The sequence below is a fragment of the Sceloporus occidentalis genome, unplaced genomic scaffold (genome assembly GCF_023333645.1).
Source record: "Sceloporus occidentalis isolate IW3139 unplaced genomic scaffold, rSceOcc1.0.p SCAF_13, whole genome shotgun sequence".
In the NCBI taxonomy this organism is placed as follows: domain Eukaryota; kingdom Metazoa; phylum Chordata; class Lepidosauria; order Squamata; family Phrynosomatidae; genus Sceloporus; species Sceloporus occidentalis.
In genome coordinates this window covers 732,718-741,207 of record NW_028316993.1, presented here as the reverse complement: position 1 = coordinate 741,207, position 8,490 = coordinate 732,718, and the positions used below count along the sequence as shown (strand labels likewise).

The following is an 8,490-nucleotide window of genomic DNA, read 5'->3' as shown; positions in this document are numbered from 1 at the left end:
GGAGAGCTATTTCCCTATAAAATATGAAAATATAAATATATAACTGTGAATGTACAAACACTGAACAATATATTTTTATGCAAAGGGGGTCACAAGGATAAAAAGTCTGAGAACCACTGTCTTGCCCCATTACTACCTGGGCCCCATTCCCACTTACAGATAAATCGGTCTGCAATCCGAATCAATGGATCGATTCAACAGCGGAGGGTGGTTCCCATTACATTTGCCTCGATCACATTTCCTCCCCTCTAAAATGATCCACTTGTGGTTCTCATTCACAAATGAATCAATTCAAAATGATTCGGGTCCATGTGAAGATTTGATTTATTGAATAAGAAACGAGTTAAATGGGTCTAGCGCATGCCCCCCTTCCCAGAATCGCTTCAGCGATTCGGATTAACCAATTCACAATCTGATTTAAAAGGTAGTGGGAATGAGGCCCTGATCACTGCTGAAGCAACTTGGATTCTTTCTTTTCAGGGTGCCATCCCTGCCTGCAGACCTCAGCCTTTGTGAATTGCTGTCCTCTCCCTTTCAAGCCTTTCCTGGCTCTCTTGCGTGGAGGAATATATATATGTAGATTTCTGTGTATTGTTTTTGTGGTAAGCACAGGTTTACTGTGAATGGGAACAATAGGAAAGCAATGTAGGAGGGCCCCTTTCAGAGGTGGCTTTTTACAGGCAGCCGGAGGGTTCAAGATTTGCCTTTGCAAACCGAAGGCAGCCGTTTATTGAATAACATGCCAATCCAGATATCCAGCGTTCAGACTGAGCATTCTAGCCCCGATGCAAATATACATCTTGCCATTTATAGCAATTTGGGAAAATCTATGCAGCAACAGCATACAAGAGCAGAGAGCAAATCGCAGGCGCACACTTGACATATTTTAGCCAATCGGGAAACAGTCATTAAGCTATCACAGAAAATTACTAAGCAAGCACCGAGTGAAAACTATTGTTGGACCTATTCCTTACGTTTCCGATCGTTCTTGTTGCTAGCGGAAAGTGACAGTTTGTCGAGGGTAGGGTCAGACTCTTCTGGAAATGCTTAATCTGCCCCTTCCTTTGGATTCAGAAGAGCTTAACGTTGCTGCAGCTTTAAAAAGTTTCGGTGGCTGTGTATTTTCAATCATTTCATGGATGAAAGCAGGGACATGTGTGGCCAAGCAGCATCAGAGGGTGGTCAAGATGGCAAACGTTATTCACAAGGAAGAACACACAAGCTAGGATAAGATGCAATTTGCTTTTGCTTGAACCTGCTGGGAAAAGCTACCCCCTTCGTTCCTCGCCCACCACTGAGAAAACTGAATCTAAACTGCTTTTGCCCTTTAAACCCAGTTTGCAGCAATTGATGGAAGATGGGGACAAAGTGGAAAGTGAGATGAGGAGAGAGAAACTGGGATGTTTTAATAGTTGGAAAGGTGAGACAACAGAGAATTAATTGGGACTCTTGCTGCCAAACTGGGACAACTGGAGGTTAGGCCCCCGGACTACGTGACTCAAATACAGTTCTCCGAGTTCCCTTGCATACTTTGTAGAAATCAAATTTGTTGCCTGATGAAGAAATGTGCAGCTTCAAAAATGTACACATGGATTGTTGTGCCTTTTTGGTTGGTACTTCATAAATCCGGGATACCCAGTTTCCTTGGCTCCGAATCAGGATATTGCCACAAGTTTGAATATGCCTTATGGGCAGCTTGGCAACCTCTGAATTTGTATCCCCTTCCTTTGTTTTTTCCCCCAGTTGCCATTCTTCATTGTGTGACCATTTCTATGGGGCACTTTGGAGCACACTTCGTCCACACTGGGGCATTTTCTTTTTGTTTGGCAGGGTAGACCCCACCGTCATGGACGGATGTGAGAGCTGGACAGTGAAGGAAGCCAACAGGAAGAAGATCAACTGCTTTGAGACGTGGTGCTGGAGAAGAGTGACATCCATACTGTGGACATCCAAAAAGACAAAGAAGTGGGTCCTAGAAGAAATAAAGCCAAAACTTCCCCGGAAGCCAAAATGACAAAACTGAGGTTGTTGTACTTTGGCTACATCATGAGAAGTCACGACTCACTAGAAAAGATGCTAGGAAACGTGGAGGGCAATAGAAAGAGAGGAAGATCTCAGATGGCTAGACGCATTTAGGGAAGTCATGGGCATGAATCTGCAAGACCTGAGCAAAGCAGTGGAGGACAGGGGGTCTTGGAGCTGTCTTATCCGCAGGGCTGACTCAAGGGCATTTAACAACAGAATGGGGCTGGTGGTCAAAAAGCTACAAATCCCATGATTATATAGGCTGGGACCATGGCAGTTAAAGTGGTGTTGAACTGCACTACGTCTACAGTGCACCCTCAGAATCACCTCTGCTGCCACTTCCCTCAACAACTTCCTCTTCCTCAATGGCAATATTTAGCCAAAACAGTGGTCTCTTTCACTGCCTTCCTTTGTCCCTTCCTTTTGTTGTTGCTATGTGCCTACAAGTTGACTCCGATTTACGTCAACCCTGTCCTGGGGTTTTATTGCCAATAATGATTTTCCAGACTAACCTGGATATGTCTCTCAATGCTATAATCAATAAGAGCTGACCAGTCCTTATGAAAGGACTGTGGTTTCTTTTGTTCGTTGCAAGAATTGATGGTGTAGGAAAGCATAATATTTGTGAGGATCTCTGGGTCTCTTGGACCTGTGTTCATTCCTGATCTATACTCTGTTCCAAGAATCTGCTTAAACCTAAAGTATGGAACAAGGGTACAGCTGTAACAGGGCAGAATGAACATATGTAGGTTTGTGTGTGAACAGATGGATACATGTTCATTTTACAGAAGCTGTAAATGGAGCTTCCTGCAGACTACATGGAGGACAACCTGGAGGAAATTCTGAGGAAGAGATTACACATTTTGGTGGTGATTCTGATGGAGAATGGATACCTTCCAACATTTCACAAATGAAACCTGGGACACGTCAGCTGCAAAGATGATAATTCTTTTCAGCCAGCACTAGATCTCTAAATGTTCACATTTTTCCAATCCCAGCTTTTTCTCACACTGAGAATTGAGAAATTAAGATTTTATTCTGCTGTCCATCATTTTCACGTAAAACTAAAGAGAAGAGAAGAGGGTCCTGTCTTGCCACATTTTTTTCCTCCTACAATATTATAGTCATTGAGGAATAAGACTTCACAGTGTGATTAAAAAAAAGAGTATTATCTGTTATATAGATCATCATTATTAGCTTGGAGTAATCTAGTGTAAGTATGAAGACAATTATATAATGGAATCAGTGTCCTGGATACTCCAATGGATTCGAGTGTTCCTCCTTTGGAGTAGCCAGGGCACTGATTCCACTGTATAATTTCCTTCCTACTTAAACTGGTTTACTCCAAGCTAATAATGATGATATAACAGATAATATTTTTCCACTGAGGAAGACAATTGTCGAAACGTGTTTGCTTTTATCTGTATTTGTACACTGGTATATCACCTGGGACTTCTAGTTTCCAGTATTGGCAAAACTGATATCTTACTGATTTTATCTGTATTTGTACATTTGTGTGTTACCTGGGATTTCCAGTTTCCAGCAGTTTATGCCTATTGGCAAAAATGATCTTACACATTATGGTTTTGCCATTGCATTGTTTAATAAAAACTTATGGGAGTTGCAGCACCCGATCCCATAGGAGAACTATTGACTGCTCCTCACTTACTTGTGCATTTGGAGGCCATTGTTAAATAAATTAAGGTTTCCTTTTGCAATCACTCAGTTTCCGCATCTTTTCCTTTTCTTCCCTGGAAGCACCACATGCCATGGGTGTACCACTTGATTTGGGGAGTGTAGCAACGCCATGCCATTCACCAATTACTGTACATGGGGATGTGTGAAAGCCAGATTACATGCCACAGTTTTAGTTTGTGGCACAACTATTACCCCCCTCTTCCATTATGATGCTTTGGGATAAGGCTTGGGAATAATTCCCCTTGACAAAAAGAGAAGTGCTGCAAACATCCCACTTCTGAGATCTCCCTGCACTGTTCCACTATCTTCTGCTTGTCTGCGTCAAAAGGGTGCGGGCCTTGACTAGCACTTCTGCTGGGTTTACTGGTTAAAAGAAGGCATATTTAGCAATTTTGCTCAAATCTTTGGTTCCTCTTTCTGCATCTATCTCTCTTCAGCACTGGTGACACTGCGAGCGGCACGGACCATCGCCCGGCTTTCTCACTATACAAGGTGAGTGACTGGGTACAGATACTGTATGTGTGAGTTGGCATATGTGTATGTGGTCTTTCTTCCCAACCCCAATGTTGTCTGGGGGCCAGAAGAGGAGAGGATGAAGTTGAGAACTGGGGTAGGGGGAGTTGAATGGGGATTGGGATGGTCTTGGGATCAGCTGAGAGATATTGGCCAGGAGAGATATTGTATGTACTGTATAAATAATCTATAATAATAATAATAATAAACATCAAGTTGAGGCAGGAGATGCCTGGATATCAGGGAGGTGGCTGTGGAGCAGAAAAGACACAAAGACAAACCAGTGTGGAGTCTGTAGCCTTGCTTTTGGCAGCATAATGCTCCCATCTAGTTTGATGAAGAGATGGAGATGTGGATTCCTAAGCTGGAATACTGGGATCATTGTGACCTCTGAAATAATTTTTTGGCTCGATGTGGCTTTGGCTAGTTTGATCTTGCATCTCCTCACCCCTACCAGGAGCTGCTCCTTCCTCCCATAAGTGAATCAAAAACACGTTCTGCTTCTACAAGGGAGTTGTATAGTTCACAAAATCATAGAATTGGAAGAGACCCCAAGGGCCATTCTGTCTGATCCTCTTCCATGTAGGAAGACACAACAAAAGCACTCCTGACAGATGGCCATCAAGCCTCGGTTTAAAAACCTTCAATGGAGGAGACTTCACAATAATGGGATAGTGTATCCCACTGTCAAAGAGCTCTTATCATTAGGGAGTTCTTCCTAATGTTTAGGTGGGATCTCTTTTCCTGTACTTTGAGTACATTTCCTCCTGTACTAGTCTGGAGCAGCAGAAAACAAGCTTGCTCCATCTTGAATTGTGGTGCCCAGAACCAGAAATAATAATAACAACAACAACAACAACAACAACGACAACGACAACAACAACTTTATTACGGCCATTTGGCCAGCACAAGAACCAGAAAGTATTGGGGAGATGGGGGCAAAATGAAGCCATTGCCCTCCAAATGAGAGATCTGCTTGCATTTATGTTTTTTATACTTCTGCTTTCTAGCACTCAGTGAAAATGACAATCATCTTCTATTTGCTGGGTTTATATACATTTGCTTATTTATCTTTCCCTTTTCTTTGGATGCTGAATGATATTTCTATATGCTCACCTGAAATCTTAAGTTACTGCAATGCTAGAAATTTGGGGACTGATAAAAATGTAAAGTATGTGTGTGGGGGGTGATGGTGAAAGTATTCTTGTTTGGGGAGGCAATTTTTGTGACCAATGTGAAGTCAAAGCCTTTCACGGATGGCATTCATAGCTTTTTGTGGGTTTTTTGGGTGATGAGGCCGTGTTCTAGAAGAGTTTATTCCTGACGGTTTGCCAGCCACCGATGGCGACAATGTTGTTTAGCTACAAGAATGTTGTTTAGCTACTCATCTACATAGCTACTCAGGAAGAGACACAAAATTATATTTTTGGTGGGGTTTTTTGGGTCGTGTTCTAGAGGGGTTTATTCCTGACATTTCACCAGCAGCAGATATGGCTGGTGAAATGTCAGGAATAAACTCTTCTAGAACACGGCCTCACAGCCTGAAAACCCACAACAACCTTTAATTTTTGTGACCCTTCCTGAGTAGCTAAAACCCAGAGCCAAGTTTCTCTCTCATGCTCTGACTTGCATCTGTGAAAGGAGAAGACCTGATCCAGGCATGGTGGCTGAGGATCATATTTTACCAGGCAGTGTCTGAAGCAAGTCCCTGAAAGAGTGGGAGGCCAGAGTAGACCACCTGTAGCCTCCCAACAGGGACGTAGCCAAGGGGGGGGGTCCTTGGGGTCCGGACCCCCCCTTCCGTTAGATAAAATGAATGGTGTGTGCTGCCGCGCTGCCACACTCAAGCTCCATTATAATGGTGGCACTTAGTCTGGACCCCCCCCCCCTTCCCAAAATCCTGCCTACGTCCCTGCTCCCAATGTTGCTGGGCTGCAATTTCCACCACCACAACATTTCTGGTTTATTGCTTGTCCACCTGGGGACTTCTGGCTCTGTTAAGGACTGAGCGTTTCATGCACAGGGGGACTAATGCATTCATGTTCTCTAGATGTTATTATGCTCCAATTCTCAACAGCTTCCTTAACAGCATTGTCCTCAGAGAAGGATGGTGTCATTCCAAACTTCCACTTGCAGGCCAGCGACATTGGGAAGACTGTACATTGCCCACCGTCCAAACTAGAGCTCTCAGTCAGGTTGCTGGCATAGGATTCTAGGGACAAAAGGCCCTCCGCCATGTCCAAGCCAGCAAGGAAGAACCTCCCCTCCCTTTTTATAATCATATTTTGATTATGAGATGTTGCTTCGGCTTTTCTGGGGGAAGAACAGATTGGGCAACCCAGTTGCTGAGTGGGACACATGGACGGATGGACATGTACGCACATGCTTTAAAACCTCCCCTCTGGCATTCCACATGGAAACTCTTTCTGGGCCTGCCACCGAAGCAACCCTCCCATTAGACAAAATGGGGCACCTGCCTCAGGCCACCTACGGTGGGTTAAATGCACTTGCACTGTGCCCAGATTGCTCAGATGACATCTTGGGTGTAGACAAGGCTAGGATGGAAGAGGAAACAGAAGAAGCTGGGAACGGGGAAAAAAAAGAAGCCCATGCAAGGGAGCAGAAGGAGGAAACACAGAGACACTGGAGGAAGTTTGATAGGTAAAATCTGCAAAGTCAGGGGAATGAATTCCTCTTCTATTGCATGAGTTTCTGCTTTATCACACTAGGAGGCAAACAGGATTTAAACAAGAGTTAAACTAGAGAAAACCAGGAAATGTGTTTATCACACAACATTTTCTAGTTTTCTCTAGTTTAACTCTCATTTAAATCCGGTTTGCACCCTAGTGTGATAAAGCAGATAGTATGAGTGTTATCAAAAGCTTCCAGCATTTGCTGCTTTTGACCAAATCCTGGACTTGGAAAAAAAGAGGTCTAATTTCCTCCTTTACTCTTCCCTAGGTAGGTCCAGGACATGAAGCGAGAAGCCTTGGAACACAGGAGCCCCCCTTCTTCACCTGTCTCTCTTCACCCCTTTTTGCCAAACCCATTCTACGCTTCTGCATCAGTCCTGCAAGGTGGCTTTGTTGCCTTGGTCCATCTAGCCTAATCTAGAAAGGAGTCAGTTTGATAAACACAGACTCCTCTTAGATTACTCTGGGGAATCTTGTAGTAGCACCTTTGAGACTAACATGAGAGAGGTCCACATAGAAAGGGATGCTGAGATTAACTGTAAGAAAGAATCTGGTAGCATGTGCTTTTGCAGACTTCGGTCTATTTTCCCAGATGGATGCGTGGCGGTGAAGTCAGTCATATCACACCCTTTGAAAGGGTTAACTGGATAGCAGTTTACCTGCCTTGCTCAGGTAAGACACTGGAGCTCAGGATAGACAATGAACACAAAAAGGAAGGAAAGTAAGCAAACAAAGTTTTTCTTCGATCAAAGGGAACATCAGCTCTCACTGTCAGTCCAGCCGTTCGCCAGCAAGAGGCAAAATGAACACTGTCTATTAAAAGACACAGCATTTTATAGTCTTGCAGACTTACTGCACAAGCAAAAGGGGCCCCGTGCAAAAGCAAAACCTCTTTTGCGTGTCTGTAAGCTCTTTATCTCTAAACTTGCCCAGAAGCAGCCCTGTCTTTTACAGAATATGGAGATTATCAAGAGATAGCAGTCAACAGGTTTTCCTTAGCTGTCTTTGCTGTGCTGGGCTCTTCTTGTAAAAAGCAAGCCATTACAACTTAGCAGAACTTAGCAGATATATGGGACCAAGGGTTATGAACAGTTAGCATGCAAAAAGAAATGGCTTTTCTTAAACTAAACAATATCAGGAAGAGGAGATGCGAAGAGAAGAGGGGCAGAGTCTTGCCCTTCCCAGCAGACTCAAGCAAAAGCAATCTGCTGCAGTCTTAACTGGCTTGTATGCTCTTCCTCATTAATACCTTTTGCCATCTTGACCACCCTTAGATGTTATTTGGCTTGGTTTTCATCTGTGCAATGTCTGAGAGCAAGCATCATTCATCTTTTAAAATTAATAATACTTTTTGAATGTACATTATAATGATTTCACTTCACTTAATCTTTGGCAAAGCAATGCTGTCTTTCCTATCCTAATCCCTTAATCCTGAAAATGCCAAGATTTAGGATTCTATAACTGTTCAGACTTTGGGAAAAAAATCCTTTGAAGTGCCAAAGGTCCTGGAGTTACAATTGCGCATAGAGTTATATTACTTTAATCAATTAATTAATACAGT

The 8,490-nt window shown here is 43.4% G+C and overlaps 1 protein-coding gene across 2 annotated transcripts in view; it reads right to left on the bottom strand.

Moving 5' to 3' along the window:
- Positions 1 to 8,490, bottom strand: part of LOC149304465 (uncharacterized) — an 80,974-nt gene that overhangs the window by 42,510 nt on the left and 29,974 nt on the right. The gene's annotated exons all lie outside the window — the stretch shown is intronic.